Source organism: Amblyomma americanum, chromosome 3, assembly GCF_052857255.1.
Source record: "Amblyomma americanum isolate KBUSLIRL-KWMA chromosome 3, ASM5285725v1, whole genome shotgun sequence".
NCBI classification, from domain to species: domain Eukaryota; kingdom Metazoa; phylum Arthropoda; class Arachnida; order Ixodida; family Ixodidae; genus Amblyomma; species Amblyomma americanum.
In genome coordinates, this window is record NC_135499.1 from 193,422,852 (window position 1) to 193,433,524 (window position 10,673).

Consider the following 10,673-nt stretch of genomic DNA (forward strand, 5'->3'; position numbering starts at 1 on the left):
CATTTCATTTTATTACCTTAAAGACCCACAAGGGGTATTACATAAGGGGTGGGTACATATATTTTGGTAAGCAAGTGTTAGCACAACGAAACATATGATTGGTAACATTATTGGCAAAGTTGGATGAGCACGTGATGGCTGCGATGTCGTTGGGTAAGTCGTTCCAGTCTGCTGCAGTACGGGGAAAAAATGATGCGGCAAAGGTTGTAGTTCGGGCACGAGGTCGGGAAACTTGAAAAGGATGACGTGTGCGATGAGATATGCGGGCTGGAGGGACGATATGGGCTCCGTGCGCTGCAGTTTGGCGCGCGCGAGTGGCGCCACCTGGTTAACAGCGGTGGCGAAAGGCGGACGCAGCCAACGCAGCTCTCTGGTTCAGTTTGCAGTGAGCGAGGCGAGCGGTGAGGTGTTTCGTCCGAAGGTGAAAACAAACTTGGATAATTATGCGTGCTCTACCTACTGCTGTGTTTACTCATAGTCATAGCAGCTATAAAAACACTTCAGTCAAAGTACCGAATATATTTAAACGCTTTTCTTGGACATCGTGCATGCTCGCTCATGCACAGAGGATATGCTGGAAATGAGTGCACTGTTGAATTAAATTCATGAGATTGAACTGGGAGAGGGTTTACATTGACTAGGGTGTTTCGAACGTGACATCATTGGTAGGAGCTGCTTTATGTCTTTATGTAGAGCGAAGGAATGCGTTCAGTCAGTTACAGGAAATGGTCTACGGTGAAGTTCTTGGAGCTAGCATCTGTAGTTTAAGTCTTCGTTTGTTATGCTCATCTGTGGTTCAGCGTGCCAATTTTGTTTCTAGTTTTTTTTTTCGTGCGTGTGTGTATGCAGTGGCAGCGACGTCGTACTTCTGAGAGTGCTTATGTCGTTTTTCACATTGTTTCACCTAAGCTTTTTTGTATTTATTTGCATAATTTTATTTCCTTCAGTGGTTTAAAATTTTGTATCTTTATTTGCTGCATTTATGAGATCTCAAATCCTGTTCTCGACGAATAAAAAGAAAAATATAGAGTGGTTCAAATTTCTCTCTCTCTCTCTCTCTCTCTCTCTCTCTATATATATATATATTGTGAGGCAGAAGAACGCACCAGCAAATTCACCTTTTTACTTCAGGTAGGCCGAAGCAGCAGCTACCGACTAGTCACAGCTTAGCAACACTTCGTCTTCTTCGCACGACCCGATGACCGATGATGATTACGCTGAGATGAAGATGAAGGTCACTCACAGTGCTTACAACATTCCCCCTCCCGAACGAAAGCGACCATCCTGGTCGCAAATTAAATCTTAAGGTCGGCGGTTAAAGGGTTTCAAGCGCGACACGTGCACAATCTCGGTGCCGCGACACCGACGATCGCGAACAGGCGATGCAGGTGTGATGAGATAGTTTACAGGGGAAGTTTGTTCCAGAACCGTGTACGGGCCAATAAAACGGCTCAGAAACTTTTCACACAGGCCGGGGATGCGAGTAGGTGTCCAGAGTAGCACTTCGTCTCCAGGGCGGAAAGACACTGAGCGATGAGTCGCATCATACGTGCTTTTCCTGGAAGCTTGAGTGGCTTCAGTTTGAAGGCGGGCACGATCACGGCAGTGGGCGATACGAGACACGAACTGTTCGTGGGAAGGCGCGGCAGAAGGAGTAGAAGCTGTGAAGAAAGATGCTTCGAGGGAGAAGGTAGGATGGCGGGCATAAACAAGAAAAAACGGAGAGTAGGTGGTGGTTCGTTGAACGGCAGTGTTGTAGGCGAAGGTTACAAAGGGGAGTAAAGAGTCCCAGTTGTTGTGCTGAGGGTGAATGTAGGTGGATAGCATATCAGAAAGGGTGCGATGAAAGCGTTCTGTGAGGCCATTGGTCCGAGGGTGGTAAGGAGATGTAGTTTTATGCACCGTGCCTGAAGCATGAAGCACTGCGGCGAGGACGGTGGAGAGGAACGACTTGCCACGATCGCTAAGGAGGAGGCGAGGGGCGCCGTGGCGAAGAAGTATGGTGTGGAGGAAGAAGTTGGCGATTTCGGAAGCGGAGCCGGAAGGAAGTGCTGCGGTTTCAGCGTATCGGGTGAGGTGGTCAACGGCAGTAACGACCCAGCGGTTGCCAGCTGGAGTCAAGGGCAGGGGTCCATACAAGTCGATTCCGACGACTTCGAAAGGTGTGGAAGGACATGGGAGAGGTTGCAAGAGACCGGCAGGAGGCGACGTAGACCGCTTGCGTCGTTGACAAGGGATGCAAGACGCTACGTATTTTAATACTGAGGTTGAAAGGCCAGGCCAGAAGAAACGACGTTTGATGCGGTCATAGGTTTTGTGGTACCCAAGGTGACCTGCGGTGGGGTCGTCGTGGAAGGCTTGTAGAACTTGAGGACGCAGGGAAGAAGGAATTACGGGAACCCATGTGTGGCCCAGTGGGCTGTAGTTGTGCCAAAATAATGTGCCATCCTGTAACTTGAAATTTTTGAGCCGACGACGGAGACGGGCATTTGGAGGTCTAAGAACACCGCTGAGACTATCAATCAGCTTTTGACAGTAAGGGTCAGCACTCTGGTGGTGAGCAAGATTGCAGTGTATATCTGGCATGGGAGCAATAGAGGCGGCGCTCAAAGACTGCATAACTGTAGGGTTTAAATGGCTTGACTCCGTTGGGACAGGAGAGGAATGCGAGGACATGGGTTGCGACGGCAAAGCAATAGGGCAACGAGAGAGAGCGTCGGCGTCCTTGTGCTTCTTGCCCGATTTGTAAGTGACAGTAAAGTCGTACTCTTGAAGGCGGAGGATCCACCGCCCGAGACGACCGGACAGATTTTTCAAAGTGGATAACCAGCATAGGGCGTGGTGGTCAGTGACGACTGTGAAGTGACGGCCGTACAGGTAAGGACGAAACTTCTGAACAGCCCAGACGACGGCGAGACATTCTTGTTCGGTAATAGTGTAGTTTTGTTCCGCAGAAGTCAGAGTTCGGCTCGCATAGGCAACAACATTTTCTGTAGAGGTGTTTTGGCGTTGCAGAAGGACAGCGCCAATGCCATGGCTACTGGCGTCGGTGTGCAAAATTGTCGGTGCTTTATCATCAAAATGGCAGAGGACGGGACCCGAAGTCAGAGCACGCTTCAGAGTTTCAAATGCTTCTTCGCAAGCAGGAGACCAGATGAAAGGCGTGTCGTTGTGAAGAAGCGCATGTAAAGGTGAGGCAATAGAGGCGAAATTGCGGATGAATCTGCGGAAGTATGATGCCAAGCCGAGGAAACTGCGGAGATCTTTGACCCGAGTTGGACGGGGAAAGTGCAGCGCAGCAGCGATTTTTTCAGGGTCAGGCTTAATTCCTTCGCTGCTTACGAGATGGCCAAGAACTTTAATGGATTTTGATGCAAAACGGCATTTCTTCGTGTTTAGCTGTAGGCCAGCGCTGGAAAGTGCTGTCAAAACTTCATCGAGACGAGTAAGGTGATCAGGAAATGACGAAGAAAAAATGACGATGTCATCTAAGTAACAGAGACATGTTTTCCATTTGAGGCCGCGGAGAACTGTGTCAATCATACGCTCGAATGTAGCAGGAGCGTTGCAGAGTCCAAAAGGCATTACATTGAATTCGTATAAACCGTCCGGTGTTGCAAAGGCGGTCTTCTCTTTATCATCTTCATTCATGGGGATCTGCCAGTAGCCTGATCTTAAGTCAAGGCTGGAGAAAAATTGGGCACCTTGCAAACAATCGAGGGCGTCGTCAATTCGAGGGAGGGGATACACATCCTTACGAGTTATTCTGTTTAGAGCACGGTAATCTACACAAAAACGAACCGAACCGTCTTTTTTTTGCACTAGCACAACAGGCGATGACCAGGAACTAGACGATGGGCGTATGATGTTGCGTGCAAGCATGTCAGCAACATTTTCCTGAATAACTTTGCGCTCGGTTGGAGAAACACGATAAGGCCGGCGTCTAACTATGCTTGATCCGTCGGTGAGTATGCGATGCGTTGCTGCAGCGGTTTGACCCAGTGTGCCGGAATTGACGTCGAACGAGTCTGCGTGCTTGTTCAATACAGCGAGCAATGCGTCTGTCTGGTCTGTTGTCAGGTCGGTGCTGATCGTGTGGCGAAGTGCTGCACTGAGCGAGGCAGGGGATGAATCAGAGCGATCGGAGGTGGAAATGGGAAGAAGTGTGACAGGCTGGGCGGAAGCAATTGATGCAACAGTAGAGTCGCGTCGCAGAAGAATGGGCTCTGATGTGGTGTTGAATGCGGCGAGAAGAGAAGAACCGCTGGAGAAGCGAAGAAGGGACACGATGATGATAATACCTCTTGACAGGAGACGAGGGCTGGGTGTAATCAGGACGTCGCCATCGGTGACGGCGTCAGAAGTCACAGATAGAATATCTTCGTTGCCCGGATAGAGGACGTGATCGGCAAGCATAACTACACGGGAAGAAAGTGGTTCTCTATCGGCAAGAATGTTGCATTCAGTGACTTCAATAGTGGGAGGGGAACACGTAATGACTGCTGAGGCGTTTTGGAGGAAATCCCAGCCGAAGATGAGTTGATGGACACAGGAGGATAGGACAGCAAACTCAATGAAGTGCAAGATGCCATCAATGGTGACTCGGGCTGTACACGCTCCACAAGGGTTAATATTCTGTCCATTTGCAGCACGTAAAGGAGGACCGGTATAAGGTGTGCGCACTTTTCGCAGTTTTAAACACAAGTCAAGTTTCATAATAGAAATAGCGGCGCCGGTATCAATTAAAGCTTCCAGTTCATGTCCCTCAAGGAATACAGTCAACATGTTTGATGGGAGCAGAGGAGGAATTGGAGCGACGACAGGCGGTGCAGTTTTACCTCCGGAAACTGCACAGGTTAGTGTTCCGTTTGGCGGGCAGAAGCTGAAGATGGAGGGCGAAGGGGCGACGAAGTCCGGCGAAAGGGTGACGGGGAGCGACGACGCGATGGCCGTGCTGTCCTAGACCGGTCAGGAGAAGTCGACGGGGAGGAAGAGGGACGGAGGTCATTATCGGTGTAGTACTGGCGAGGAGGAAGCTGGTAGGCGTCGTCACGTCGAACGTACCCATAGCTCGCACGCTCATCTCGCAGTCGTCGGCGACAAACGCGTGTTACATGGCCGCGGATTCCGCAGTAGAAACATACTGGACGAGGTGGGAGAGGCCGCCAATTACCATACACCGGTGGTCGCGGGGACAGGGCGGCGAGGCTGGGTGGGACGGGCGCGTGATGGACAGGAGGGCAAGGAGGAGGAGCCGCAGTGACTTCAGCATACGTCGGAACGTAGGGAGGGGCTGGTGGTTCTGTAGCCATGGGACGATTGAGTGAAGTAAGCTCCTCCTTGATAATGCCACGCAACCCAGTAGATTGAGCAGGTGGGCGTGAGAAGGCAGGAACCGACGAAATATCATTGTGGAGCTCTTCCCGTATTATAGATCGTATGATGGTGCGCAGATCAGTTTCGGGAATTTGGCTCGGATCCCAGGTGTTGTTGAGGCGGCGCGACTGTAGATAGTCAAGTCGCTGGCAAGTGGCACGAATGTCTGCCACCGTGACGGGATTTTGGGCAGCTAGAGCTGCGTAGGCAAAAGAGCCAATTCCTTTTAAAATATGTCCGACACGTTCAGCCTCGACCATGCCATTGTTAACTCGCCGGCAAAGGGCGAGTACGTCCTCAATGTATGATGTGTATGTCTCTCCTGGAAGCTGCACACGGGTCTCTAGCTTCTTTTGAAAAGAGGTCGGACCAGCACCAACAGTTCCAAATATCTGGCGGATCTGTGTCGTGAATTGAGGCCAGTCAGGAATGGCGTCCTCATGGTTGAGGAACCACGTCTTAGCCACGTCACTCAGGTAGAATGAGACGTTGAGTAGCTTCATAGAAGCGTCCCAACCGTTAAAAGCGCTCACCCGATCGTACTGCTGTAGCCAGTCTTCGACGTCGTCACCGCGGAGACCGGCGAAAACCGGAGGGTCGCGCTGACGTGAGGTAACTGACCAAGTTGGGTGGGTCAAATGGTGCTGAGCAAGTGCACCTTGGGACGTCAGTGGTGCAGAGGTGGCATGGGCAGCCGTGGGATGCCCATCGGTAGCTACAGGCGCCGGAACGGTGAGAGCAGGGGGATGTGACTGCGCCATGGCGGTTGATGTGCCGCCAAGAACACGACCGGAACGGAGCTCCAGGGGGTGCCGCGTTGAGGACGCTGGGATCAGGAGTCACCTCCACCACTTGTGAGGCAGAAGAACGCACCAGCAAATTCACCTTTTTACTTCAGGTAGGCCGAAGCAGCAGCTACCGACTAGTCACAGCTTAGCAACACTTCGTCTTCTTCGCACGACCCGATGACCGATGATGATTACGCTGAGATGAAGATGAAGGTCACTCACAGTGCTTACAATATATATATATATATATATATATATATACATATATATATATATATATATATATATATATATTTGTTGGATTTCACAACATCACTAAACCCTTAATTTCGGGAATTAATCTTTTGATTTTAATTAGGTTTATCGTCCCAATGCAACGAAGACTATAAGGGGCGCCATAGTAGGAGGTTCCAGATAATTGCAATTACTTGGAGTTCTTTAACCTGCACTGACATCGCGCAGTACGCGGGCCTCTAGAATTATGCCTTCATCGAAATGCGACCGCCGCAACCAGGATCGAACCCGAGTCATTTAGGTCAGCAGCTGAGCACCATAACCGCTGAGCCACCGCGGCGGCCTTTCTATAGTTAAGTATTTACCAAAAGAGCAATACGACCAAGATAATTCATGTAATTGGTGTTTTCATGAAATTCCTGAAATGAAAGTCCTGTGGAAGATACTTAGGAAGAAACCCATCGTCTTTTTGTATGCTTAGAGCTATGCTTCTCTGAGAGGAATACACAAAGTAAAGAAGTGTCGATCCTGCAGGATGTAGAGCCCTATCATCTGATATATATGTGTAGTAAGTTTGCGTTTTTCGCATTTCTAGCCGACCATTCACATAGTCGATGTCACAGTGGATGTAAATTACATAGCTGATTTCATTATTTGGGTCAGAGCCTTGTTTCTCAAACTGTAAAGGTACTTAAATAATCTCAATAAGCTCAACTGCGCTGCCAGATATTGCAGTGCCGTCGGGACTGCAACACAATCATGGTTGCTTGGAATGAGTGATCTGCCCAACCTGAAAGCAATTGAAACGAAATGCAGCAGTGGTGGCGTCAAAGCTTTCAATGCGTTGAAATCCGCAGAGAATAAGGCGTTGACTTAGAATGGCATTGTGGTCAGTGCTCGTCTGCTATGCGGCCGGGCTGGCGCGAACGCATCGGGCATGGAGGAACGCGCAGGGCCACCACGGCCAGTCTCGAGAGGGGCGGGCGCGCTCTCCTTTAGAGAGACCGGCCGTTTCTGAGCGTCCAGTTAACGCGGCGAGTGCCACGAGGCGGCGCTGGCGATGTGGTCGCTGCTGGCGCCACCATACCAGCGCACGGAGCCCATAGGCCTGGTGCGCGGCCGAGTGAACTATGGAAAAATTTTATGATCACGAGCAAAGGCTGGCAATGCGGCGACGAGATGGTAAGGGCATTAGGTCGGATTCAGCTTTCAACGCTGACACACTGATGTCGTAAGAATATGATGAATGAATGAACCTGGGTGCTCGTTTTGGACTGATTCGAGTGTATAAGGTAAGCTTGATGCGGGTTCCAAATGGGCGAGGCATATTCTAATTTTGGTCTGACAAGGGATTTGAACGCTAATAAATTCACATGTTTAGGGGCTTGGCCGATATGACATCTTAAAAATCCAAATGTTTTATTAGCGGATGAAATGATGTCCGTAACGTGTGTGCTCCAGGACAAAAAGTCGCTACACAAGGTAATGCCTACGTACTTGTATGATAGAACCGGGTGTACAGGGACGTTAGCCATGACGTTGGGAAATGAAGGGGTTGCGGTGATGCGTGAAGGACAAGATTTTACATTTTTGAGGGTTAAGTTCCATTAACCAATTGGCACACCATTCCTGAATGCGGTGAAGGTCGTGTTGAAGAGATGTTTGGTCAGTAGCGTTATTAAGCTTGCGGTAAATTACACAATCATCGGCGAACATGTGAAAATTGTTTTGTTTCTATGTCATAGGCAATAAAAAAAAAGCCGTCGCGGCGGAGTGGCATATAACGTATCCGCCTAAACGCTAAAGGCCCTGGTTCGATTCCCAGCCTCGGCACAGCTAGGTTTTTTTTTTTTATTCAGTGAGTGGGCGGTGGGTTTCAGTGGCTCCCAGATCCACCGAATACGTTGGTTAGCGGTTAAGCGGAGACTCTGTTAAGGCGCGTTTATACTATACGGCGTAACGCGCGCGCGCGCGCTGCACGACGACGTCACGTCGGCGAAAGCGAGACCCACTATACTCCAAGTGCTCTTGACCGCTGACGCGTTCGGCGGCTTCGGCGCACTCTGACCACACTGGCGGAGACTTGGAGCATCTCTATTTCGCGCCGAGTGCGCCAGCCGCCGCCGGCCCGGCCAGACTGATATCGGCTCAGCGGCGAGGTGCGCGTTGTGACGTCATTCAATAGCTTCGGCAGTTGGGCGGAGCTGTTCTTTTCGAGCTCTCGGCTAATTTAATCCATTCACAGTACACATCTGAAGGCACATGCAAGTAGTCGAGAGAGCCCGATCCAGTGGACCCCGTTCCTCCGGAAACGCGCGGAAGCCGTTTAATCGTCGTGCGTCGGCTTTGTTTACTTTCAAGCCGCCAACTTTAAACGCGAGCGCCCTTGAGCACCCATCCGTTTTTTATGGCAAAAAAAAATAAAAATAAATAACCTGGACCTTGCAACCGTACTTAGGAGACCTCGACGCCGCCTGCTGCGCCGTGCAACCACTCCGTTCAAGGAATCACAATCCGTTAGCCCCAAAGCCCCGGTCAACCTCCGACGGGCGCGACGCGCCGACCTTGTCCTGGCCCCTCGCGACTCCCCGCACTGCGGTTATGATATTTAATTTGCGACGGCTGCTCACGGCGGAAGCGGGAAACGACCCGCCGGCGCCTAACCTAACCGTGCTCCCTCAAAAGCATCGCACGCATCTCAATATTGATGCACATGCAATCACTAACGAAGGATTATATAATTTGGTTGACATGCATGATACTCTGATGCTAATTGTGTTGGGGCAGGCGAGTGATAAACTACACCCATTATACACAACGGTGGCAATTAAATACGCAGCAAATATTTGGTTATTTAAAGCTTTGCGGTCGAACAGATATCTTCAAATTAGAAATATTATGAAACCTTGCATAGAGCCATTTGTATACGCCTGTTCAATTTTGGTGACGTACCCGCTAACGAGTCTTATAGAGCGACAGTAAATCAAATGTATATGCGTGTAATGACGGCCGTGAAATTGAATGCCGAATTGACATCCTTAACGCGTCATTTCAGTACATTTGCACAGGCACCGAATGACATAAATGATATAATTAATACCAAATCACAATATATCACTAGAAATCACGCCAATATACAGGCGGCGATACAAGAAGCTTTTAAAACATTATACTCAACCCCAACTCTCACATGGAATCACCCGAAATCGTTACTGGTAGATCACACAAAAATTACCGGTGTAACAACAGGTCAACAATTGTATACCGAACTATTAAAAGAAAAATATACAATAGCATTCAATCTACAATTATGGAACAATGGTATTACACCCGTGGGTATAGTTGGCTTCGCCGATTTAAAAACCATCGATCAGGCTAGAAAAGATGATTCAAATATTCCGGGTGTTGCTACATTTTCGGAGCGGTTATTGGCGATGTATTTCTGTCATCAAGGAGCAGCAGGAGTTGGGGGTGCTACAAAGAAAGGCGCGGGTGGCGATAATGCCTCAAGAGCATTTAAAGCAGCAGACCAAGCACCTACAAATTTAGGATCTGTATCTGATATACCTTTACAATAAACCACGAGCAATCAAATTCCAAATTTATTAGAGGGGCATCCGAGTGAAATGGTCTTAATATATAAAATTTTACGAAACGTGGACACTAAGTGGTCGCGAGCATTACTTGATATCGTGTGGTTTTTAATCAGCATTGAACATGGTCCCGCTCTGAAACAATTGGTTGATGCACATGCCACAAATACAGCGGAATACATCGCGTTCAATTCAATATACACTAACAGAGGAAATTCTGAATTAATCGAACCAGTACCGTCACCACAATCAGTGCGGGTGGATCATACCAAGGCGGGTGAAATTATGTCAACCAGCAACCCCTCGTGGAACACATGTACATTGGCGTTTGGCGTTAACTTAACCACGCTTGCACTGAGCGCAATAAAGAGTACCCAAGGTAGCAAGTTTGCAGCGAATGCTTTTACAGATCCCGAAGATTTGTTTGCGGCATATGCGTTGGAAGTACTAAAGAAAATATCATGCAACTCACATCCAAATATTGCTAGAATGTCTATAGATACTCCGGAATTTGCAAAACTAATGCAAACGCAAAAAATCTCCGTTTTTTACAGATGAAAACGTAAATGAACACTATACATACACATGTAAGCCTCGATGTGTGATTATGTCCACAGGCACGAAACAAGCACTTACGGGTATTATAGATAATATAGGAATCGCAGAGGAAATGGATCCTTTA